Genomic DNA, 26,607 nt, shown 5'->3' on the forward strand with positions numbered 1-26,607 from the left:
GGGGGGAGGGGTCCACCCTTAGGTAGGGGATTCCAGGGAAAGAGGAGTCACATGGGGCTGGCAATGTTTCTGTTCACACCAGCTAGACAAAACCTCTTGATTCATGGTCACTTTTTTTTCATTGCTGGGACAAAACACTTGACACCCAAAATGAAGGAAGGGAAGGTTTATTTAGCTCACTGTTTATGGAGGTTTCAGTTCATAATCAGCTGGCTCCACGGCAGGGTACCATGGCACTGCGGCAATACTTCAGAGCAACAGCCAGAGGAAAAGCGGGAGCAAGCTTCCTTTCTTCCTTTATTTTTTTTTTCTTCTTCCCTTATATTATACACAGGTCCCCCACCACCATCCAGGGCTGGTGTAGCACTCACCAAATCTCTGTGTCCTCTTACACAAGATGAGGGTATTTTTAAAGTAAGAATCTTGGCTCCTTTCTGAGTCTCTCAGTTAAACTTCTCAAGTTGACACAGTGTCAACCATAACTGTAACAACCCACTCCTTGTCAACTTGGCAAACAGACATATATTTTTTAACCCAGCCTCTAGACATAAAGGCATGCCTGTTCTTAACATTTTGCAACTTGAACATTATAACACAGTTTAACAATCCTTAAGAACTAGCATTAAGTCTATTAACATTATATTACATTAGAAACATAAAATATTATCGTTGGACCACCAAAGACTCATGCACATCCCTTTATGCAAAAGGCATTTAGTCCATCTGCAAGAGTTGCCATAGTCCTAACAGTTTCAGCACTGCTGAAAAGTTTAAGACCCAAGTCTCAGAAATGTAAGGCAAACCTTAGCTGCAAGCCCCTGTACAAATGAAAACAAAGTTAAACACTTCCAGCATATAATGGCAAAGATAAACATTTCTATTCCAAAAGGTACAAACAGGGGGATACAAAGGATTGGGGCCAAAACAAGCCCAAAGACCAGCAGGACAAATGTTAAAGTCCTATAGTTGCATATCCAGCATCTAAAGCAATCTGTGGCAAATTGTGTGCTCCAAAGAGCTTGTATGGTTCCACACATATGGCACTTCTGGTTCCCAAAGGGCTTCTCCCTTGTTTCATTTTGCTCCCTCCCTGCAGCTTTCCTTAGATGATCCACATTCCTGGCTTTTCCACACTGCTAGGGTCTCTACTGCATCTTTGTCTTCACACTCACATCCTCACATAGTGCCCTTTCAGGGCTCATTGCCTGGCCTCTCAGGCTTTCTGAAATTGGAGTGGAAGCCCTTTTGACCTCAGAATTCATGCATTCTGTATGTACCTACAACCAGTGCCATGTGGATACTGCCAGCTGGAGCAGTAGCCAGGATTTACTCTCTTTGCTATTGGGGTTGAGTGCTTGGATTGCTAATCACTCTGAACCTGATTGTGAGGAACAGCTTTTTCATGCTGCTGCCATTCTGGAACCTTGTGTGCCCTCTGCTGTCACCCTGGAGCATGGTGCTCTGCAGCTTTCTCCTGCAAGCAAAGTCCTTCACTTTTGCAGTTTTGAGGCAGCAAAGGGTGGAGACCTGCTGCCTCTTCCTGTGATGCTCAAAGGCCATCTTTTTTATTTTTCTGTTCCTTCTCAGCAATCCAGATCTCAGCCCTATCTTTACAGTTTACAGCTTTCTGGCCAAACTTACATTTTAAATCATCTTTCTGGGCTCTATCTCTTGATTCATAACATAAATCCAGCTAAAAGCCCCCAACAGTAGCCATGCCAACACCTCAACATTTGACTGCCTTGAGATTTCTTTTGCCAAGTCCACCATCCTTAATCTCCATCTCAGGCAAAGTCTTTGGACACAAGTAAAATGTAGACAAACTTTCTGCCAAGCCATAGTACACATCATATGGAGTCCAACAACCAGTGCAATCCTTCTTCTCAGCAGAAACCTCCCAAGCCTGGCCTTTACCAGTTTTCTGGCCCCTTCAGCTCTGACCAGAATCTCCCGTGCAGAACAGCCTACAGCACTCCAGCTCTATACATTCAGGTGACATCTCCAAACCTTTCCAAACTCCTCCCACAAGCCATTCCAAAGGCTCTTGAAACACATGATTAGGAATAGTCACAACACCACCAGCCTTCTGATACTAAATTCTGTCTTAGTAAATGTATTTTGCATAAAGGACTGTGCATGAGCCTTTGGGGAGGGCCAAGGGTGGAATGTTATGGTTTACGTCTTGGCATCCTCCCAAGCCTTAGGCAGTCGTGGAGGCAGCTGAGTCTAGTGTTTGTGATTGACTCACTGTCTAGCGCTGGGATTGGCAGTGTGAGTGCTGCACCCACCCAGGGTGGAGCCAGCATACAATATAAGGGAAGGGAGGAGGGGTGCTTTCCCCTTTCTGCCTTTTTCATTCTTATTGCTTGTGGCCATCATGAACAGCTGCCCCTGAGCCATGCTGCTGCTTTGGAGCCAGCTGATTATGTACTGAAACCTCCACAAACAGTGAGCTAAATAAACCTTTCCTGCCTTCATTTTCCATGTTGGGTGTTTTGTCCCAGCAATGGAAGAAAAGAAACCAAGAAAATGGTATACTAGGAAAAATAATAGAAGAGTTTCTCTTCAGCAGTGGGAAAAAGTTAGCTTTATACTAAATGATCTACCAAATATAATAAAGGAAGGTGTGAGAGGATCAAGCTATTTCCAAATAATTTAACTGTTACCCAAACAAACCTCAAAGTGGGTTATAGGAATTTAAAAGTATCCAGGGGCTGAACATGTAGTTCAGTGGAAGAACACTTGCCTTGCTTACTGATTTCTCATGCAGTCTGATTCTTGTACCTTTTATAAGATAAGTTCTAATATCCCACATTCGAAGGTTTTCATTACACGCTGAGAAAGCTTGTTTTCCCATTTTCTCACGCTCAGCATTGGCTTCCTCCCTAAGTTCCCTTTACTTGATCAATGCAGGGGCAAGAATTCCTTAGAGACCTGTTCCTGGGCTTGGTCTTTGCCTTGTGGCTGGTGAGATTTCTGTTTCGGTGGTCATGTGATGACCATTCCTTGAAAGGGCCTCAAATATGTCAGATGACATAGAAGGAAGGAGTAACGATGGGGATTGTGGTTTGAAGGATGCATTCTTGTGTCATTTGCTCCAGGATATTTGTTGTCTTGGATTCATGAACAACTTTAATGGATTAATAAAGAGGCCAGGAATACACAGTAGAATTAAAAAAGGCAAAACACTGGGAGCCTCAGAGAGACAAGAAGAAAGTGAAGGTATTGAGGTACTAGATGACTGTGGCAAATTAGAGAACATGCAAAGAGTATGTGTTTTTTTTTTTTTTTTTTGGTCTTTTTCCTTTTTATCGGTACCAGGGATCAAACTCACAACTGCCTGCTTGCAAAGCAGGTGCTTATGCCGCTGAGCTAAATCCCCAGCCCCGAGTATGCGAAAAAATGTTTGAGCCAGACACATTGGTTCCTTCCTGTAATTCCAGCATTCTGAGAGACTGAGGCAGGAGGATTGAAAGGTCAGGCCCAGCCTTTGCAATTTCGTGACTTAGGAAGACACTATCTCAAAATAAAACAATAAAAAGACTGGGGATATAGCTCAGTGTGAAGGTCCCAGGTTTAATGCCCAGAAGGAAACAAGAAGAAGTGGGCAGGAGGCAGAGAAAAGAATTTGTGAATGATAGAGATTGAATGTGGAGAGAATGGGGTTTCTAGGGTGATGTTTTAGGGTCTCTAAAGTGGCAGAATGACAGACTGAGGACCTGACCATAAAAATGGGTAATTGAGGGGCTGGGGGTTTAGCTCAGCGGCATAAGCACCTGCCTTGCAAGCAGGCGGTCGTGAGTTCGATCCCTGGTACCGATAAAAATGAAAAAGACAAAAAAAAAAAAAAATGGGTAATTGATGGAAGGCAATTGTGAGTGAGGTTATTACTGGAAAGAGACTTAAGTAAACTCTCTAGCTTCACTAGTACTTGGTCAATCACTAATAAAAATCACTAATTTTGGAGGCCCTCCCCAGCTGGACTTAACACTGTTAATGTCCCCCTAGCTTTGCTGAAGATGACAACGCTTCTGTGTGGACTCTGGAGATAAAAGTCCCCAAGGTTATTCTCAGCGATCCGAAGCTGCTTTTGCTGAGAACCCTGACTGCACAAGGGCCTGCATGTGGGTGCAGCTGGGTGACTGGAACAAGGGAAAAGCTTTGCCATCTCCATATTCACATTGTGTCTGTGTCGCTGTGTCCTTAACCTTTGGGTTAAAGATAACCATTCACTTCCGTAACTGCAATCACTAGAGCATAAAATGAATGAAGAGAAGCCAGTTCCCGGAGAAGACAGGAAAATCCCTGCCCTTTATGAGCCCCCCTCTCCTTCATCATCCTTTCCTGTGTCTATAACTCCCCTGCTCTCTGAACTGGGCATGTGCTGTGTGAGGAGAGGCTTCTTCATTCTTTGACCACCAAGTGAAGAAGCTCTCACTGTCTCATCACTGTCTCTTTAGTTGTTGGCTTCACCAAGTGGCAGTAATATCAAACCTATTTGTCACTTACAAGATAGGCTTGGAACTGGGCAATTGCGGTATTGGGTGGTCACCTCTGTGTACATTAAATCTGCAGGACTTAGCTAGATGTGGTGGTGCATGCATGTGATCTCAGCACTTGGGAGGCTGAGGTGGAAAGATCACCATGAGTTTGAGGCCAGCCTGGACTACATAACCAGACTCTGACTCAGAGAACCACAAAAAGGTATAGGGGGTTTGGGGATGGAGCTCAGTGTGAAATTTCTCAGCAGAAATCCTCTGCAAGCACATAGCTTTGGATATGAGAGACAGTGGTGGAAGTTGAATTTCAAGGGCAGATATCTGAAAACAATGAAACAAGCCCCGAATAAGATCTTTACATGTTTCCCAGATGAATATGTTTGGAAATACGGGGGAAGATGGAGGTCAAGGCTGGGAAGAGTGCACACCCATTTCAAGGTACAAAAACCAGGGAAAAACATGGGAAAGCAAGAAAGCTGGTTAATTCAGCATAAATCCTGTGTATATTTTTTCATTGTGAAAGCTCTGGTTCAATCCCCAGTGCCACAAAATCAGTCAATCTTCAGGAGTTTGAGTGAAGAGACAAAGTGAACTGCGGTTACAGCCCATGGACCAGGAGAAGGGAGGAAGAGGATTGGGAGGCATAGCCACAGGAAGTAGGTTGATTTATGTCTTGGTTACTTTTCTCTTGTTGCTGGGACAAAATACGTTAACACCCAAAATTAAGGCAGGAAAAGTTTATTTAACTTACAGTTTGGGGAGGTTTCAGAAGACCATAATCAGCTGCCTGCAGGGTGGCTGGCCCTGGGACAACAAAGGGTATAACAAGATTCTTTTTCTCCTTTATATTGTAACAGGCCATCCCACACCCCTGGGTGGATTTAGCACTCACAGAATCTCTGTGCCCTCCTCTTGCACAGGATAAGGATATTTACAAAGTAAGGATCCTGGCTCCCTGCTGAGTCTCTTAGTTAAACTTCCCAAGTTGACATACTGTATCAACCACAATACTATTTCTGAATTTCATTCAAGTCTTTTCCAGAAAAGTAGAGTTCTCACTGATGCAACAGAGAACCAGAACATTCCAGAAGCAGCTAATAAGTCTTTAGAATCCAGGGATTTTTGTGTGTGTTTTTTGAGATGGTATCTTGCTGTGCAATTCAGGCTGGCCTTGAGCTCACTTTGTAGCCCAGGCTGGTCTCGAACTCACAACAACCCTCCCACCTCAGCCTCCTGAGTGCTGGGATTACAGGCATGAGACACCATGCCTGGCTCTAGAATCCAGGGTTTATTTCTATTTTTTAAAAAAAGAAAAAAGCTTGGGCTGGGGTGTAGCTCCATGGCAGAACATTTACCTAGCACATACTAGGCCCTGGGTTCCACCCCAACACCACTAAAAACAAAACAAACAAACAAAAATACTCAAAAGGGTTGAAAACAGCCAAAGACTCAAAATCATCTCAGTTTCATATAAAATTATAGTCTGGTGCTGGCTGTGGCTCCCTGAAGCCCAAAGAACAAAGGTTGTTCCAGCCTCTGGATATTTCTGAGAGTCAGGATTCCTGTAGGCCTACACGGGAGTTCTCCTATTGACAGGCTGCATATGGGCCACACATTCCAGAAAGGACAAAGCAATGCCAGAAGCGACCAGGATTACTGTCAGGGAAAAAGGTACGGAAGAACGTCCCAGACATACAGAATAGAAGATGCAAAAATGACTCCACACACACTCAGCTACTTTAGTTTTGTCAAAGGTGCCAAACACTTTTGCTGGAAGACAGCATCTTTAATAATAAATGATGCTGGGTACTGGCTTCCCATGAGTTAAAGACTGAACCTAGACCACCATTAAACTAAATTTGAAATGGATCAAAATCTAAATATAAAAACAGAAACACTAAATGTGCTGGAAGATAGAAAACTCTAGAAGACACAGATCTAGTAGGCAAATACTTCATAAGCAAAACACTGTTTACACAGGAAATACTATTGAAAGGGTTTTGGCCCAGACAGAACACTGTAGCTGGTAAAGCCAAAGAGCTCCTATCTCCCCCAACCCTAGGAATTTATCTATGGCGCCAAACAAAGACCAATGGGCTACCTGTGCATCCCTAATGCCCCCTTAGGTTCTACCCCAAACCTAGGCTACTTATATGCCTCCACTCCACGTGTTCCATGGAGAGACCAACAACCTGGGGGGAGATGCCGTGCCCCAGGGGATCGGGGTGTCTTTCCCCGCATTCTCAAAATAAAGATCATTTATATTTCATACTTCTTATCTTTTCAGCCGCCACCAGTCCCCCATAGTTCTATCACTATAAAGAATCATCAACTGGGATCACATCAAATTAAAAAGATTTTGGGGCTAGGGGTTTAACTCGGTGGCATAAGTGCCTCCTTGGCAAATGTGAGGTTATGAGTTTGATTCCTGGCACAAAAAAAAAAAAAAAAAAGAAAAGAAAAGAAAAGAAAAGAAAATTAAAAAGATTTTGCATAGCAAAAGAAACCATCAGCAAAGTGAAGACACAATCTACAGAATGGAAAAAAATTTTTTACCAGTTGTTACTCAGATCAAGGAGTACTACCTAGAATATATAAAGAACTCAAACAACTCAGAGCTCCCAAATTCAAAGATACTGTTCCAAAATGGGCATCAGAAATGAACAGATATTTCTCAGGTAAAGAAGTACAAACAGCAAATAAATACATGAAAAAGTGTTCAACATCTCTGGTCTTTCAAGAAATGCAAATTTCTAGTGCTGAACCTCTTCTGCAGGGATTAGAAAGAAAATGTCAATGTCAAATAAGGCTAAGGAATGTGGAAGAACCTGTCTTCTGTTATTTTTTGTTCTTAATTTTGTTTTGCTCCAGTACTAAGAGCTAAACCCAGAGCAAGTGTGTGTGTGTGTGTGTGTGTGTGTGTGTGCGCGCACGCGTGTGTGTATACATGTATATGTTTATCTTTTTTTTTCCACTGCTGGGAATGGAGCTCGAGACCTTGCACGTGGTAAGCAAGCCCTCTGCCACTGAGCTACACTTCCTAACCTACACCCTTCTATTCTTTGTTTTGTTTTGTATCATTTTGCTGTTCTGGTTATTGAATTCTCAGCCTTTATACAGAGCTACATCCACAGCCCATTTTTAATATTTTTTTGAGATTTGTTTGTTTCTTTTTGAGACATGGTCTTATTTGTAGTTCAGGTTAGCCTTGAGCTCATTATGAGCCCAAATTGGTTTTGAAATCACAGCAACCCTCCTGGTTTTGCATCTTGAGTGGTGGGGATTATAGGTGTGTGCCCCCACACCGGGCTTTATTTGTTGAGACTTTTGAGACAGGGTCTCACTACATCCAGGCTGGGTTTGAATTTGTCATCTTCCTGTCTCAGCCTTCCAGAATCCTAGTGTTACAGGTGTGTGCCATCATGCACAATTTAGAGAAAGTCTTGAACCTTCCTTCACCATGACTTATCAAACCGTGTGACCTTGGCCAATTTGACTTCTTAGGAAGAAGGTTGTCAGCCAACATGCAGGGAGGCCGAGGCTGGAAGATCCAGTCTAGGACATTTATCAGTTTAGTTAGAATCTTCCTCAAAAAATTTTTTTTAAAAAAAGTGATAGGGATGTAGCTTAGTGCAAAGGCTACGGGTTCAGTCTCCCTGCCCACACACATGGAAGGTTCCAGAAGATTGAGAATGATTGATATGTCTTCTTTAGTTTGTTTAAACACATCTTTCAACACACTTCTTTCAACAGTGTTCCCCATATTATCTACCAATCTTTGGACTCACCCCAAAAGAGCCCTAATGAATTGGGCCTGAAGCTCTGCTTGCTCTTATACCTGTGAAGCCTCAGGTTACATCATACGTTATCAACATTAACTGATGGTACATTTCAGACAGCTGTGTTAGTTCAGATCCAGAGGATAGCAAAGCCCTGCTGCACTTTAGAGGAAAATGAATGAAATAAGGTTCACAGGATAACTACAAGGGAACCATGAACTCCAGCACCAGGTTGTCTTAAGCAGGCACATTCACATCTGAGTCATGTTTCTCATTTTTTCTTTTTTTTTTTTTTTTTTTTTGTCTTTTTCTTTTTTTATCGGTACTGGGGATTGAACTCATGACTGCCTGCTTGCAAGGCAGGCACTTGTGCCGCTGAGCTAAATCCCCAGCCCCTGTTTCTCATTTTCTTTACTAATTTTAAATCAGTCATTCCACCCATTTTTTTCCAGGGGATCCTGGTGCTGGGCATGTGAGTTGTACTTCAGGAAATATTTAAGAGAGCTAGAGGCAGGGCTCAGTGATACATCATTGCCTAAGAGGTCCTAGGTTCCATCTCCAGTACCAAAAATAAAAAATAAAAACAGGAAGCTATGTCATACCCCAAGATTAAGAAACCATGCCAGCTGTGCTGGTTTATGCCTATAGTGCCAGTACTCGGGGGGGCTGGAGGAGGGGGGTAGGCGGTGCTGAGGCAGGGGATTGTCTCAAATTCAAGGCCAGCCTGAGTTACACAATTTAGTTCAAGTTTAGCCAGGACTACATAGTGAGACCCTGTCTAAAAAAAAAAAATACTATGAAGCCTTATGTTTTGATCATATCTTTGTTCATTTTAACCCATGGAGAATGTTCAGATTATGTATAATATAGATTCTGTTTTTGCTTTGTTTTCATTTTGTTTTGTTTTGTTTGGTACCAGGGATCAAACTCATGACCTTGTGCCTTCCAAGCAGGCACTTATGCCACTGAGCTAAATCCCCAGCCCCTGGAGTCTGTTTTTTTTTTTTATCCCAGTGAACAGCCAGGGTTTCCTGTGCTCTCCACTCATTCATTTGTAACACTATGGGAATTAGAGAGCCAGCTTCTGCCACACTGTCTTCATTCACCCAGTTCTTCACTGGTTCTATATTACGTTAACTTAGGCCTCTCCTGTGATCCTAACAGAAAATGCTCCTGCCCTAGCTAGTATACTTAGTTTCTTGGTTGCCCAGGTAATAATTCCTGTTCCAGTTCCAGCTGCTTCTGCTCTCTTAGAAACAGCTGGTCACTGATGCAAAAATGGTCACTATGATGCACTTGTATAAACCAATTCCCAACTGATAAACCATTCTGCCTCTGTGTTTCCTGCTTGCTTATTCCATACAAGTCTTAGACCACCAGAGATCAGGGCCTGATATCCTGTGAATGATTCCAATCAGTTCCTATCAACATAGACAAATCTGCCTCCAAATCTTGGTGGGTTTTTTTTTTTTTGCCATTTTGGTGTTTCTTGCCATTGTACCTAGTATGTCAGCGGGGAAGATCAACCATATTGACCTCTTGGATCATCAGTCTTGGCCCTCATGGATGGAGTAAGGACCTCTCCAAGTCCTGACAAGAAGGCACGCCCTTGAGATTTCTTGAGTTCTCTTGCAGGTTTGGAGGAAGATTCCTGGCTCCCTACTTGAGCAGCTCACATTGGAACCTAAAGGGAGGAAGATGCAGTCTGTCCACTTGTCTGCTTGCCTGCCTTCCTGCCTGATTTTGGTTCAGATCCCTGGGGGGCATCCCAGTTAGTTTGTCTGTTAGTCCTGCTCAGCTCAAGCAGAAAAAGAGCTTGATCAACTCTTGTTAGTTAAGGCCTCCCTCCAAGGATGGGAAGTTGCAGTGTTTAACCTCTGAGTGTCTGCTGAATGAACGCTTTAGTGGGTAAATCAGACAGTGTAAGCAATAGGCTACTCTGTGTCCTGAGACTGGGAAGCACTGTTCAGGGTGGCTGATTTGGCCCTCACCTATGGTTCCGTGCCAATCAACATATAGCATAATGGAGGCCTAGCACCTTCCTTAGCTAAGTCATGCCTAAGTCTACACAAGGGGTACGGCCAAGCAGGCATCTGAATGGTCTCTCTCTGAGGGGCACTCACCCTCTGTCTGTGCCATCATTCAAGGGTACACAACATACATCATAGGGAGACAGAATTGGTGCAAGCCAGAGAAAAACCATGGTCCTTGACGTTAAAATTGTCTTTCTAGTATGACTACAGAGGGAAAATAAAACCACAAAAGCTCTGTGCCTTTTGTGAAATTGAATGGCCAAATCTTTTGCTCCTGGCTGTCTGAAGATACATTTGATACTAAAATTGTTGAGTTTTGAACAAAGTGAGAGAATCTGATCAATGAGGTCATCCTGACAATTTCCTTATATTGACTCCTGGCTCAACCTGTGTCAGAGCCTTTCACTGTGGCTCTACATGTATGTCCTGCATCTCAAAAATAAATAAATAAACAAGTAAATAAAGAAGAAGAAGAAGAAGAAGAAGAAGAAGAAGAAGAAGAAGAAAAAGAAGAAAGGAAAAGAGGTCTTTTTTCCTGAGAATTCCACCGTGGCACCCACATCAGCCACTGCAGTTGCCACTAACATCTGTATCTTTACCCCCCCTCTCAACCCATCTACTTCCAGCCAATTGAACTGTTTCCAGCTGGCCATTGTCTGCACTCAGCCACCCCCCCCCCCAGATGGGCCTATCCTGGTCAGATGGTGTCACCGAATGCCCACCAGAGATGACTCTCATAATTCCTTTTGAGTTCCACATTTTGACTGAGGAAAAAATTGGACTGTCAGCCCTGACAGATGAGTTGTGCTCTGTCGGGTCTGAATAGATAGGACAAATTGGGCTTTACATGTGTTACCAGCCCCAACCTACAATTCCCTACTCATACTGAGAAGACAATAAAAGTTTGTAGGATCCTACTGTAAAAAAATCCGCCCTAGATATGGCCTACCCTTGATCACTGGCAGCAACAATGGCCCTGAATTTAAAGCAGAGGTAACTTAAAAACTAGGTTAAATAAAAACTACATACAGCTTGTAACCAGTTAGAAGACCAGTAATATCTGTAGATATTCCTGTACACATGTATAACCTAGGTACCTGTTAACTATCTTTACAAGTTTCAAAAATCCAGCCTTATATCCACTTGACAGCTCCTCCAAGGCTTATGCGGAAGAGACTCAAAGCCCTGCTCTGGTCACTCTAGACACTGACCAGTCTATACATGGATGAAGCCTAAGGACATCATCCATAGGATTTCTCCATGCCTGTTCCCCTTGATTTTTGTATCCTTTCAGGCTGCTTATCCCAGCCGTTGATTCCCTGCCCCCTGTTGGTTGTGTTCTTTGCCTTAAACTTTGTGGCTGGTTGCCCCATGAGAATAGAACAATCAAACTCTTGATCAAGATTTGATGAGTGTTCAAAGCATATTGGACACTCTTCTAGATCACATTAACTCCCTCACTACTTGCCAGAATAATGTTACAGAACAGACAGCCGAAATTATGTCTCTTCCTAAAAACAATTTAAGAAAAAGTTCTGTATTCAGACAGTCTCGGAGATCTTGGCTAGGGCTCATCCTAGGATCACTGACAATCCTAATGTTAATGCTTCTAGTTGGGCCTTGTCTCAAAAGATTATATGTAATATGCCCAGCAACGATTTGCTGGGGGAGTTAAAAGAGGGAGGAAATGTAACAGAAAATTCCCCTTTTTACCAGGGACCTGGCCTACATCCTCAGACTCCCAAATAAGCACACAGCAAAGGCTTAAATAAATGAGACAAATGGTATGATTTTAGGGCTCCATGAGGATCAAAACCTTGCAGAGTTCTTGATTCTGGTGGCTAAAACAAGGAATGTCTCTGGAAAGCCTGTGTTTATTTAATTTTTCAAACAATGCAGGAAGTGCAGGAAGTATCTTGGGAGTGATTTAAGGACTTCTCCAAGTAATAGATTATGTTTAATTTTTTAAAATTTAATTTAAATTTTTTTTTTGGTACCGGGGATTGAACTCACGACCATGTGCTGGTAAGGCAGGTGTTTATGCCACTGAGCTAAATCCCCAGCCCAGATTATGTTTATTTTAGGAGAACTATTTTATGTTAATTTCGAAGAAGTATCTTAGGAAAAGATCACCGTGTTGCATTTCACTGCAGGAGTGAAATGCTTGTAGCTACAGTCCTTATTTAGTTAACTGGAGTTAGGGCCAGGTGTCCTCATCTGTGGCCTTATCTTGCCCTTTGAGGGGTCTCTGTTCTTGGGTCAGCCATGTGACCTGGCCACGCCACAGCCCTGCACATGTGTTTAATTTCCAATTTCAGCGGCTCCCAACACCCTCCTCTAGCCACTGTACTTCAGTTTCTCAGTTTCCCAGGTAATAGTGTCTGTTCCAGTTCTGGTTGCTTCTGGTCTCTTAGAAATAACTGGTAAATATTAGTGGACAAATGAGAAAACAATTACTTTTGTCACATTCCGCAATTATAAAAAGTAAAAAGAAAATTTTAGGAGCTTAAACCATTTAAAAATTAAATTTAAAAAAGGTTTGTATTTTAAATCTTTATACTGCAGGAAACAACTTCAACTTTAATCAGAAAATAGTTTCCTAAAGGGCATTCACTCTCTGGGATAAGAATTTTCTTTTCTCTATTCAAAACAGTTAATAAAGGGAAAGATGCCAGGAAAAAAAGAAAGCAAGCAAGCAATGACTGGGCACTGTGTTGCACACTGTGTAAACCAATTCCCAGTTGACAAACCATCTTAACTCTGTAGTTTCTGCCTTCTTATTCCACATAAACCCTAAACCATCGGTGATCAGGGTCTGATATTCTATGAATGATCCCAATCAGTGCCCACCAACATAAATAAATCTGCCTCCAATCCTGGGTGCCATTCCAGTGTTTCTGCTTGCTGTAGCAATCCAGGTAGGATGGTTCCCTGCAAATTTTCTCAGACTTTCCAACATTGCTCTCAACATATGGATGCGGTATAGTTTTCATTAGAAATGTGTGACAAAATTTTTTAGGAAGGCACATTATTTTCATAATAACCTTTTTTTTAAAACCAGTACTGAGAATCCAACTCAGAGATGTTCTACCATGGAACTACATCCCCAGACTTTTTCTTAACTTTGAGACAGAGTTTTGCTAAGTTTCCCAGGCTGGCCTCAAACTTGCTATCCTCTTGCCTCAGCCTTCTAACTGGAATACAGTCATGCAGCAATTTTCTGGCTCTAAGTCTTACTTTCTAGAAAGGATTTTCTCCTGAGTTCATCTTTATATACTTCATTACAATTTGATGCTTGTTTTTATTTGGCATTTCTGATAATGTTTCCCTATTTTATGGATACTCTGTATACTTATATAATTAAAAGAGTTGATAATTTTATATGAGTAGCTTTTTATATGTTATATTTGCACATTTTTTTCAGCTTGGTTTCTAACTGGTACTTACATCTAACTGACTGTTTGTGCGCCAAAACTTAAATCTAACTGTTTGGCTAATTCTAATAAAATCCTCAAGCCCTCGATTTTCTAGTGACACAATCAAAGCCACAAGTGATCACTTTTGCAATAGTTATAGCATTTCATCTTCCTATTATATATTATATTGGTATCAAATTGTGAAGCTTTTTATTTTTGTTGGTAAGGACCAGAGGGCCTCAACCATATTAGGCAAGTGGTCTGCCACTGAGCCACACCCTCACTCCATACATTGGCATGGAATTGAATTTTAATATCTTATTATCTGATGGTGTGTGTGTGTGTGTGTGTGTGTGTGTGTGTGTGTGTGTTTCTGGTGGTTATTGAACCCAAGGCCTTCCACATGCTAGGCAATACCCTACAATTGAATTGTCACACAGCCCACATCACTTTTTCAAGTTTTGAGGCAGGGAATTACTAACTTGTCCCAGCTGGTCTTGAACCTGAAATCCTTGTGCCCTCTACCTACTCAGTGCTGGATTATAGGAAGGTGCTACTGCATCCAGTTTCTTTGTTGTTTTAAGCAGCTGCAGTCTGTTCCCACAGTGAGTCTGTGTGACAGTCGGGTGTACCAGGCTCATCCATTCCCTTACCCTTGGAGCTTTAGGTTGCTTCTGACATGGAGCCATGACAGAGAATTTCAGATAAAGGACAGTGAAGAAAAGAGGATGTTTCCAGTTACACTAGATACTCTATTGTCAAGCCTTTGAAAACTATAAATGGTAAAAAGAACAGCACCACGCATAGGGATGGAAGGCAGTCAGAGAACCACCATCACATCGGGAAGGTGGGCATTGTACAGTATTGTTTTGCAGGTGTTCAGTCACTCTAAAGACAGGTTCCCAGTTTCAGTGATGGAAAAGCCAAGGCTATGAGTTTATCATTGCTGTGAATGAAAAGCAAGGAACTGGAAGTATGAGAAGCTGTCAAAGAAAACTGGGGTCACTGCACCCATACCCTAGAGTAGTGACACCTGGGCCAACCTAGCTAGTGCAGAGAGCAGAATGGAATCGCTGGAAAGGATTGGCCCATGTGAGCTGGTCAAAAACAAGGGCGCAGCTAACATACAGGTAACTGCTGAACAACTTTTTTTTTTTTTAAATTTTAAAGGAATAAAACCTAACAAAGTAAAACAGAATAAAGCCAATCAAAATAAATCAGGGGAGCAAGTGCCTGCTTGGCAAAAGCGAGGTTGTGAGTTCAGTCCCTGGCACCAAAAACAAAACAAAACCAAAAAACAAAATCAGTGAAAGTGCTACAGAACTTCAAAACTAGATTAGAGGAAATCTATAATGGCTACTATAGTATCTCTTGTTATCCTCATAATGGTTGTCCATACCAACAGACATAGCAAAATCAAATTAAATGGAATAAAATCAATCAAAATAGAACATTAAATAAAACAATACAATAAATTGGAACAAAACTAAACAGTGAGAACAATATTGGATTTCAAAAACAAGACAGAAGGGCTGGGGATTTAGCTCAGTGGCCTAAGTGAGTTCGATCCCTGGTACCGATAAAAAGGAAAAAGACAAAAAAAAAAAACCTAACAAAAACAAGACAGAAGGATGTCTCTCAAATTTGCTATATGGCTTACTGTTATCTTCCTTATAAATGCTTAGACTGCTGGCCTCAGGCCTGTAAAGTCAACCAAACAATACAAGCATTTAGTTGTTTTTGTACCTCAGCTGCTATCAACTCAGCCTGTCCTCCAAAACAGCCAGTTGCTTATGCGCGCGCGCGCGTGTGTGTGTGTGTATGTGTGATATGTATGCACGTGTTCTTGAACTGCTGAACAACTTTTTTTTTTTTTTTTTGTCTTTTTGCTTTTTATCGGTACCGGGGATCGAACTCACAACTGCCTGCTTGCAAGGCAGGCGCTTATGCCGCTGAGCTAAATCCCCAGCCCTGCTGAACAACTCTTAAGAGAAGCCAAAGAAAGAGAACTTGAGTTCCTCTTGCCTCCACCTCAACAGAGGACCACAGATGAAGAAGCATTCAATAATTACAACCTCAGGGAAAGGAAGACTTTTGAAAATAACATAAGAAAAAACAGGGCTGTGATCAGTAACTGGGTAAAATATGCAGTGGGAGAAAAGTCTATGGGAAATCCAAGGGGCTCAATGAATACATGAGTGTGCTTTAGATGTAGACACTGGAGATACCACATCTGGATGAAATATACAGAAGTGGAAATGAAGAACACTTAAGTCAACCATGCCTGAAATATCTGGGACCAGGCAGTGACAACCCTGCCCCAGAAGTTCTGGCACAAGTATGCATACAAAGAGGAGATTCTGGGGAATATGGCTGATGCCTGGAAGATGTTTGAGTGCTGGATGGAGTGTCAGCTTTAGGAGCAGGCGTGGTACTTTTTTTTTTTTTTTTTTGTCTTTTTCTTTTTTTTATCGGTACTGGGGATCGAACTCACAACTGCCCGCTTGCAAGGCAGGTGCTTATGCCGCTGAGCTAAATCCCCAGCCCAGGCGTGGTACTCTTAACATTAGCTTGGAGCTGAGGTACAAGGAGGTGGAGTGGGCCTGTAGCATTGGCATTTTGTCTGGACCACCCTGAATCAAGTACACCTGCCTGGAAGAGAACCATGTTTCCGTGGCCCAAGCCCAGAAAATGTACAAGAGAGTGGTTGGATTCATTGGAGATGGACATATAGATGAACACCCTCATGTCGCCTATGCCAAGTTTGAGAAAATCAGTGAGACCTGGAAAGGGTGTGAGTCATCTACACATATGGCCTGGAGAGAATCACAAAACATGAGGCCAGAGAACTCTCAAAATATTATACCCTTTTTAAGAAGAAGTTTGGTGACAGAAGGGCACTGAAGATATGATTGTGGGCAAACACAGGTTCCAGCGTGAAGTGAGGGCTAATGCACACAGGGACTGTGGATGGTTCGATTACTTGCACTAGGGGAAAGCGAGACCAAAGCTGAGACCTGTGGGAAGTCTGTGAGGGAGCCGTGGCCAACGTCCCCCCCAAACAGGAGAAGCAGCACTGGACTACATTTACTTGGGGATCAACTAAGCCATCTACGACAAGCCAGAGGCAGAGGATCCTGAAGGTGCAAGACAGGTTCATCAAGTCTGTTTGGAATTCATCCCACGCAAATTCATGTTTGCCAAAATGTGGTTATATTACACAGTCTGGAATAAGACAGGAAAATATAGCACTTGCCCGATGCGCTCGGGGAGCGTCCATAGGCAAAGGTCCAAAGAACAAGTTGTTTAACTGTTACATCCAATTGGATTTGCAGCTTGTAGAATTCTACAGGTGCTGGAAGCTTTTATGAAAAGTTCCTGGAATTTGGACCTGAAAATTATACCTCATGAATTGAATTTGCAGAATTAGAGACAATGCTTGGCTTGATGATACTGAGAGGGCCAAAGCCATCTACAAATTGGCCATCAGCCTGTTGTACCTAGACATGCCTGAGGCACTTTGGAAATCATATGTTAATTTTGAAACAGTGGGAAAAATAGAACACTAAGTCTTTACTGAAAGCCGCTTCAACAGAGGCAAAACATCAAGATGTGGATCAGTTTTGCTCAGTCTGATTTGTGTCTGAGGAAGGAGGGGAGTATCATCAAATGCAGGCAACTCTACGAAGAAACTAATAAAATTATGCAGCGTTGGGAAGAAAAGGAAAAGAGGCTTATGCTCCTGGATGGTGGCCAAGTTTGTAAAGGAATTTGGAAGCACATCAGATAAGGAGAGTCCACAAATTCATGATGGAGAAAGTCAAAAAGAGGAAAAAGGTCCTGGCTGGGAAGAGTGCTATCATTACATCTTTCCCGAAAATGCTACCAAGTAACTCAGCCTCAGCTGGGGGCCATGGCCAAGCTCTGGAAGAAACTGCAGTGGGAAAAAGAGCCTGCTGAGCAGAATCCAGACAAAAAACATGGCTAAGAATGAATCCTGATATTGTGAAATGTATTATTTTGATCAATCAAAACTTTGGAATTTTTACGACTCCTACATGTGTATAAATTCACCAGTAAGAATTGTTTGGGATCTCAGTCAGGAGAAATGAGAGACATGGAGATAAAGACAGGTTAAAGGAAGGTTTAGGATGAGACAACGGTGGCAGGGCTTTGTGTTTTGAGAGGAGAGGCAGGCTTTAGATGATCAAGGGCTGAATTCCACAGACAGGCTTCACACCACACCTGGGTTTCATGCCTCAGGCTGTGCATAGCCTTAGGTCTCTGACCTCAAGAAGAGGATAGACAGGTGCTCAGGGTGGCAGAAGCAGCGGCCATCTGGTCTTTCTGATCATGTGATTGGGTTGACACCCTGCTTCCTACCTCAGTCCTCTGTCTAGAAGAAGGACAGATCCTCAAGGCAGAGGAAGTGTAAGAGCAGGACCAAGGGTGGAGGGTGACTCAGCTCAGGAGGTGCCCGCGCCTCTGCCAGAAGAAGTGCTTATCATGATCAGGGCTGCAGAACTCGACCAGCACATGTTGGAGAGTTTGGAGTCCTGTCCCTGGAAGCTGATAGGATGAGAAGGAGGACTCAGGAATGCTGCTGGGATTCACTCCCGCCTCACACCCCCAGTCAACCTGTGCTGGCCATTTGGGACTAGACAGGTGACTCCACAGAGAAACCCAGATTGCCCTCCCGCTGGCACTACCTATGTCAGCAGAGATTCAGGTGTGTGCGGAAAAGGGACAGGATGGAAGCAGGGAGGTGGGGGTGTCACCTGTACCGCATGTGTCATCCTCAGGCCCTGAACAGATGTCCAGTCTTCATCCCCTGTGTGGAAGGCGCTCTCACAGAGCTCTATGCAGCCTTGGCCTCTTCTCCCAGGCCTGGTCCTCATGCTTGCTGGCCTGGGATGATGGCACCTGAGCTGGAGAGGGCCCACCTGTCTTTCAGAGGGAGCCGAGTCTGGGCCCAGCTCCTTCCTGGGGCTCCCCATCAGCCGGGTAGCACATGCATGTGTTCAGCACCATCTACACTGGACAAGGATTGTCTTCCCCAGAGATAAACTCAGAAAATCACTCACAATGTGGAGCAACCTGAACAAATGCACCATACCCACAGTTCCGCAGTTTTCCACAGGAACCCAGGCCATCTAGCACATGTCCTACCCTACTCACCTGTGCACTGTGCTGCCAGCCCCTCCCTCCTACAGGAAAGAGGCCTCAAACACGATGACCATCTGAGCAAATCTCCCACGGGTATCAGTAATTATTCCTTCAGGGGGGAAAGTTTGGCCCATGCCTGTTATCCCAGCACCTGAGGCTGAAGTAGGAGGATTGCAAGTTTGAGTCCAGGCCGGGCAATTCAGTGGGACACTGTATCAGCCCCAAACATTTTTGAAGGCTGAGAATGTAGATCCATGTGAGAGTGCTTGCCTAGCACCTGAGAGATTTTGGTTTGATTCCCTAGCACCACAAAATTTAATGAAAGTTTTTAAAAACTGTCCTTTAAAAAACGTAAGGGAGGTTCTAGGCAAATTCCTGAAATCCCAGTTACTAAAGAGGCTCAGCAGAAGGAGCACAACTTCCCTGCCAACAAAGGTAAACTATTCAGGTACCTCAAGGAAACGAGAGTAAAACATCCAGTTAAAATCTCAAATAGAATATTTCTACACTGCTTCTAGTGCATCTTCATGTAACACAGAAACGCTGACAAGTTCTGAATATGCCTTACAGCCTGCCAGGAGTAGTGGCACAAATCAGGAAACCCGGCTCTGAGGAGGCTGAGGCAGGAGGCTCACCTCAAGTTTGAGGTCAGTGTGGTCTACATAAACCAATCATGTCTCTTTGTGTGATGCTGACAACTGAACTCAGGATTCACAATGTAGACCATCGCTCTACCACTGAGCTTCATTCCTAGCATTTTTGTTTTTCCTTTTTGGTGTGCTTAGGGAAATGGAGATCTCAGGATATAGACCAGGCTAGCCTCAAACTCCTGGGATCTAGTCGGCTTCCCGTCTCAGCCTCCTGAAGAGCTGGGACCAGGCTGTGCTCTGCTGTCCTGGGTCTGACAATAAATATTTTGAATATAATCTGCTCTAGTGAGTTTAAAAGCAAGAAAACCATAATACCTATACTTGTAATTGCAGAGCCTAAGCCCAGTCAATATTTCATTTCATTCACTGTTTTTGAGATACTGACGTTTGAACCCAGTACTGTCATAATAAATGACACCCCCAGGTGTTTTTTCAGGTGTTATTTTCTGAAGGTGTCTTGCTAAGAGGCCGGAATAAGTCACAGCTGCCATCTTCCTGCTATAGCCTCCCAGAATGCTGAGATTAGAGGTGTGTACCACCACGCCTGGCTGCACAGTTAATATTTTCATATTTTCTTACAGTATTATTCTGTGCGCTACTGTTATTCCCTTCTAGTTCATGTTTTCTGATTGCTATAATTAAATTATTTAACAGTAGCAAACACCAGTCCTGCTTCATCCACCCCTTCCGTGATTTTCACCAGGAGCACAGAATGGGCGGCAGTGTGGTTTGGGCCGAACCACGCCCCTGTGCAAGGCACCAGAGTGCAGCCCAGACCAGTCCAGGTGGGATTAGCCACAGGAACCTAGGAACCTGAGCAAAACCTGGTAGGACCCAGCTGGTTCTTGTGCTCCGGGAGAATGGGGAAGGCTGGGCACACGGTGTGGCCACTACAAGTGACTTTGGCAAATGCTCAGCAGGTGACCCACGTGCAAATGCAAGTCAGCGGGAACCAGGTCTCTTCTTTCCTGTTTATCTCTTAACATAGGACCCTGGAGTGAACACTTGTGTGCATTTATCCCGTCTTTTCTTACTACTGGGTTTTCAATGTCTCCACACAAAGGGAGGCCTTTACATTGGGGGACTGAAGGACACACCTCAGCTGCTGTGTGAAAACCCCTGTGCGCCTGCAGGTTCCATTCATTACCCACTCAGCAGCCTGGTTCCTGTAAATTCCACCCAGGACCCTGCTGGCCACAGTTTCCTCCAGCACATTTGGTCTTCCGGGGTGCCTGCTGTTATTTAGGGGAGACCATTTCTGACATTTGTTTACTAGAAAGCTTCCTGTTGTACCAGGTAAGAGAACTAATCATTTCACATAAAAATGCAGTAGTTTGCTTCTTTTTTTTTTTTTTTTTCTAAAGTCACTGTGGTGGTTGATTGTGTCAATTTGAGACATTTAGAAACTTAATTAACTGGGTTTAGCAACTGTACACCCTAGGGTGAGGAAGACCCACCCTGGGGTGGATCACACCTGGAGGTATAAAAAGAAAGGAGCAAAGACTAAAGCATTGCATTCTTTGGAGAGGCTCCAGGCTCTGCCTTTGGTTTGGACCTCCTCTCCTGGCTTCCAGTGTAGGCTCTTCCGCTTTCCAGCATAGACTCTTTAGCCTTCCATCATAGAGCTTTCCGCCTTCTTTCACAGACCCATCAGCCTGCTGGTGTGCACTTGCACGAGACACTAGGACGACCTCCAGACCTTGGATTGAATCCTTCGGCCTCTAGCGTTAGACACCCTCTGTTCGCTTCCTCATCGGACTCTGTGGCCGACCATCGTAAGCCAATCTTGCCATTTCTTATACATTTGTATGTCTCGTGTTATATCTTTTCTCTAGTAAAACCCTGACTAATGCAGTCACTTAATGGTAAAGTACTCTTAGGAAGCCTGTGTTGGGGGCTACAAATTCACAATGGCTAATTTTGCATACTTCTCTAAGGGATAAAATACAGGTTTGCGATTATCAGTATCACCCATCTGAGATTTCCCATTGACTCTTCTTAACATAAAACCATCTATGCCCTCGTAAATTATCATAGGACTATACTGCAGGAGAAGATTCTTAGCATAAAATCATCTACAAGGCTGGACGTAGTAGTGCACATCCATAATCCCAGCATTTAGGAGACTGAGGAAGAAGGCTCCTTGTGAGTTCAAGACCAGCCTGGGCTACAAAGTGAGCTCAAAACCAACCTGAACTGCATTGCCAGACCCTGTCCCAAAAAGACAAAACAAGACAAAAAAGTCTTCTTTGAGCTCCGAGGCATCCCCGGATTATGCTTCCCCATGGACTCACAGACCTCTGACTCTGCTGTCAGATTGGGACCTTTCACTAGCCTCACCTGTCTCGATATGTGCCCAATAAATAGTGGCGTTTGAAGTGCGGGAGAGGACCCTTCTGGAGACGCGACTTCCCACTCACTCCGTGTCACTAAACTTGTCTCTGTTTTTTATTTTCTCACTGTACCCTTATCACAGACAACTGGAGTTCTTTGCCAGCTCCTCGATGAGCTACTTTTTGTGTGTGTCTATTATATATAACCTTAATTTCTTCAGGGGCAGGATACTCTCTTGTACCCCTTGACCATTTTTGTAAGATGATTTTTCTTTTGAATTTGTACAAGTTTTTTATATTTTAGGGATTTTAACACTTCCTATTTGGATCCATTAAAAATATGACTGTTGCCCTAATTTAATGACATTCTGTATTCTAAAAGACTTTTTTTCCTTTATGGTTCTTGGTTTCACACCTGGCTATCATTTTAAAATCTGATTCTCTTGTGACTAAGCTTCTAAGAATTAAAGTATCTGATCTATAATATAATGCAATTATTGGCATCTAATTGATCAAGTAGATTATATATTATATATTTAAGTATCATATAATGTAACATAAATTTGTGTGCATAGCTGGGGGATTGAAACTAGGGTATTTACTTTAATTTCCTGCTTTTTAAAATTTTCTTTTTATTTTCTGCTCTTTTATTTTGGTCTCACGAAGTTGCTCAATTGCACAGGCTGGATTCTAATTTGCGTTAGTCCCATCTCAGCCTCCCAGAGTTCTGCAATTAAAGGCCTGTGCTTCCAGGACCAGGTGAGTGCCATGTGCATTTGCATAAAGTTTGGTATTTGATTGTCTACAGCTCTTAGGAGCGCTCAGGTTATTTTCCCTTGTGCGTATTTCCCTGAGTGACTTACTATCCCTCGGTGGAGCCGAGACTCAGCCTCCACTCACTTCCTCTTTACTCTTTCCGTGCCCGGGCTGGGAGCAGGCCTCCCACACCCAGCCAAGCCTCTGCCACAGAGCTGCAACCTCGGCCCACCCGCCTCCATCTGCTCCCTGTGCATGTTTTCCACAGATTTAGACACAGAGCCCCTCACGTGCAGACAGAAGGGAAGGAGGCACAGCACAGTGTGGCCTGGTTCTGGTGCCAAACACAGGCTCCATGTCACAGCGCTGCATCGCTGCCTTATTTCTGCGGAGCTGGAAATGTCTTGAGTTCTTGCACTGGAGCTGGGCAAACACAGAAGCAGAGAGCCAGAAGCACTGCCCAGCAGGACAGTGGGCCAAAAACAGCCATCCTGTGTCAGTAGGGTTCCTTCTCCCCACCAAGAACCCTGAGGACCAGGGTAAAGATATCACTGGCCCCACATGCCTTAGATCCACCAGATGCCCACGCTCACACAGGAGAGCTGGGGTGGGGGCAGCAGGCTGAGGCCAGGTCCAGTGCCCGGTGCTGAGCACTGGAAGAGGAGGTAGAGCCTGAGTATGCTTTGTCTGAAAAGCCAGGGACACAAAAGTTTCCAGATCGGGAGTTTTTTCCAAGTCAGAACACTGGTGTGCTCTGTACTAGTTAACCATCTGTTGCCTAAAATCTCAAATCTGAAAGGATTCAAAATCTTGGATCACAAGGTAAATTTTCAAATCAGGGATGTGCAACCTACATGTGAAAAGAGCTGGGCCTTTTAAGCCTCCAGTGCCTGATGTGGGGAACGTTACCCACTAAGTTTCAAAACCTACCACACAGCTCTCTTCCGCAGTACAGGAAAACCTGCATGTGACAGGAGTGCAAGAGTCACAACAGGACAAAAACAAGAAAATAAACAGGTCTAAAAATCTATGGAAATTTAAGCCCAGTGTAATGTCCCATGCCTGTAATGCCAGTATTCTAGAGGCAGAGGTAGGAGGGTCACAGGTTCAATCCCTATTTAGGCAATTCACTGATTTAGTGATACCTATCTTAAAATGAAACATCTAAAACAAATTTAAAAGAACATCAAGACTCATCCTAAACTACATCAGCATTTTGGAGCAGACATAGTGCTCTTTGCGTGCAATCCCAGTCTTCTGGGAGGTGGAGGCAGAAGGGTCACAAATTGGAGCCCACCTGGGAGGTTTAGATATTTTAAGAAACAGGAAGTTTAATATTTTTGTTTCTTTAGACAGGGTCTTGCTGTGCCGTTTAGACTGGCCTTGAAGTCACTGTGTAGCCCAGGCTACAACTATTTTTCTCAGCCTCCCAATTCCTGAGATTATAAGTGTGTGTTACTATACCTGACTGTAAAATAAAAAGATTTTGGGATGTAACACAGTACAGAGGTGCTAGATCCAATCTCCAGTACCACAAGAATTGAGGAAAAGGAAAGGAGAATAAAAAACCCTCCTCTGGTGAAACACTATGGAGATTTGAGGTTTTGGGGGGTCCATTTGGCTGTGCAGTGTACAACTGATGCGCTCTAATACCAGCCCACTGGGGTCTGCAGCAAGAGCATCCGGGCAGTGTGGCCCCTGTCTGGCGAGCCCTCCCCGCCATGGGCTTTGCCTGTTGAAACTTTGCTCTGGGTCCTCTTGCTGGAAGAAGATACAAAACGTTTTTCTTGGGCTGAGGTCCAGAAGCTGCCTCCTGGTTCATGTGTTCAGTCTTTGACTTTGAATTTCACCGTTTATATCTAAAGTATAAAACTTGACTCTCAAGTAATACTGACGCTTCAGGAGGTGACAAGAGCCTCTTGTTTTTCCTCACTGGGAGGTTGAACCCAGGCTGTTCACACTGAGTTACCAGCACCATTTTATTTATTTATTTAGAAAAGGGGTTTGTCTAAGTTATGCAGGCTGACTTTGCACCTAGATTCTCCCACAAGCGCCTTCTAGAGTGCCCTGTGGCTAGTACTCCCATGTTAAAAATATTCTTCTGGTTTTCCTGGGACACCTTCCTACAGTTTTATAAAGATTGGGGTGGTGGTGCTGGGGTTGGTGCTTTACCATTCAACTATATCCCCAGACCTGTAAAGTAACTAGTATTGCAGACCTGCAGTGTAACTAGTATTTGGAACAATTCTTGCAGTCTTACAGGCAGACCTGTAAAGACATATTTTAAACCTTTAAGAACTGAAGTGCCACCAGGCATGATGGTGCATGTCTGTAATCCCACCTACTGGGGAGACTGAAGCAGGAGGGCCACAAACTTAAGAGTAGTCAAGGGACGTTAGAGAGAGCCTTCTCAAAATAATAAAGGTCTGAAGATGCAGCTCAGGGGGTACAGTGCCCTGGGTCAGTCCCCAGGATGGGTAGGTGGGGATACAGTGACCAATTCTGGCCTCTGAGTCTTCTAGGAGGGGAACACTAGTGTCTCGTTTAAAAGCCAGCCCTTTGAACTACACCCTCAGGATAGCGGAGAGAGTGACGTTCTAACTGGTAACACAGTAGGTGCCACTCACAGCGAGGCATGAGCTTTCTGCTTCAGCTTTTGGTGATCCTGGCCTGTTGTCTATTTTTCTTGCTCCCTTAACCTCAGCAGCAAAACATCAGAATGTACCACCGTCTGTGGGATAACAATCCAAGGATCAGTCTGCTGAGGAGAATCTGGCAGAAGTCTAGAAACTCTGGATGCATCTTGGTTTCCTGCATGGGACTTGTGACTGTGGCTGTGGGAATGGTTCTCGTTTTACGGGCCCACTCTGCATCTGTGAGTTTCGCTATTGGAATAACAATTATATTTATAAGCTCATTTATAGTCTTCTTTGCCGGTTTGTCGGCCTGGTTTAGAGCTCAGGAAATGCTACAGATAAGCCAGGACACAGGTGGCCAGCAGGACGGGACTGATTCATTCTGTGTGATACAGGACATTCTGGACACAGGCAGCCCCTCCCTGTGATACAGAGACCTGTGATATCAGAAACCCGCTGGAATGTTGAAGTCTTTAAAGTGTTTGTTTTTGAGCCAGGGTCTTGCTATGTAGTACAGGCTCGCCTTGAATTGGCGTATGTCGCTGCCTGAACTGATGGTAATATTCCTGCTTCAGCCTCCTGAGTGCTGAGATTACAGGGATGCACCACTATGCCTGGCTTAAGTATTGTTTTTAAGTACAAATAAAATTTGCGCATTTAAAAAACAAATTAAGTGTTTTCTTTAATTGAAAAGCTAACAAACTGTTTACTTATATTTCTCCCCCAAACCACAAACTTGGTATCTATTGAGTCTCTAGGCAACATATTCAAAACTGAGAAGATTAAAAATTTAAAAACAAATAAAACAAGTCCTGGGGGGGGGGCTGGGGATTTAGCTCAGCGGCATAAGCACCTGCCTTACAAGCAGGCAGTCGTGACTTCGATGCCCGGTACTGATAAAAAGCAAAAAGACAACAACAACAAAAAAAACAAGTCCTCAGGTCCAACTAAGCGAGCCCTGCTACAAATAGGCCAGTTGTATAAGTGATACTGTTTGAGACGAGGAGATTGGAAGACATCCTAAATAACCCCACTCGTAGCCTTTTCCAGTTTCCATCTTCTGAATAAAGTTAATTATTTTGTTAATTGTATTTCAAGTTGTTTTATTTATGCCAGCTTGTTTTTTTGGTACAGAGAATCAAACTCTGGGCTTTGTGCTTGCCAGGCAGACACTGGGCCACTGAGCTATATCCTCGGCATCTACAATGCCAGCTTTTAAAAGATCAGTAAAGTTAAGTGGATAATAAACTAAGAAGCAATCCCATTACAAAAAGAAGGGATACTCAAAGTGTCAACTTTCTACAGAGAACCCACTCTTCAGTTTAATTCGGGGTAAAGA

General features: G+C 43.6%; 1 long non-coding RNA gene and 1 pseudogene across 2 annotated transcripts; both read left to right on the forward strand.

The window, feature by feature from the left end:
• Nucleotides 1-14,536: 14,536 nt before the first annotated feature.
• Nucleotides 14,537-17,715, forward strand: LOC100727161 (crooked neck-like protein 1; annotated as a pseudogene).
• A 2,965-nt stretch (nt 17,716-20,680) lies between these two features.
• On the forward strand, nt 20,681-25,937 carry LOC134470723 (uncharacterized). 2 transcript variants are annotated; one of them, XR_010039849.1, is made up of 4 exons: nt 20,681-20,839; nt 21,189-21,318; nt 22,543-22,635; nt 25,337-25,937. It is a non-coding gene; the product is annotated as an uncharacterized LOC134470723 (long non-coding RNA). The 2 variants fall into 2 exon arrangements; XR_010039848.1 differs by having other exon boundaries at nt 25,340-25,937.
• The last annotated feature ends 670 nt before the right edge of the window (nt 25,938-26,607 follow it).

The sequence above is a fragment of the Cavia porcellus genome, unplaced genomic scaffold (genome assembly GCF_034190915.1).
Source record: "Cavia porcellus strain 051 isolate PalLab524CR breed Dunkin Hartley unplaced genomic scaffold, mCavPor4.1 scaffold_16, whole genome shotgun sequence".
NCBI lineage: Eukaryota > Metazoa > Chordata > Mammalia > Rodentia > Caviidae > Cavia > Cavia porcellus.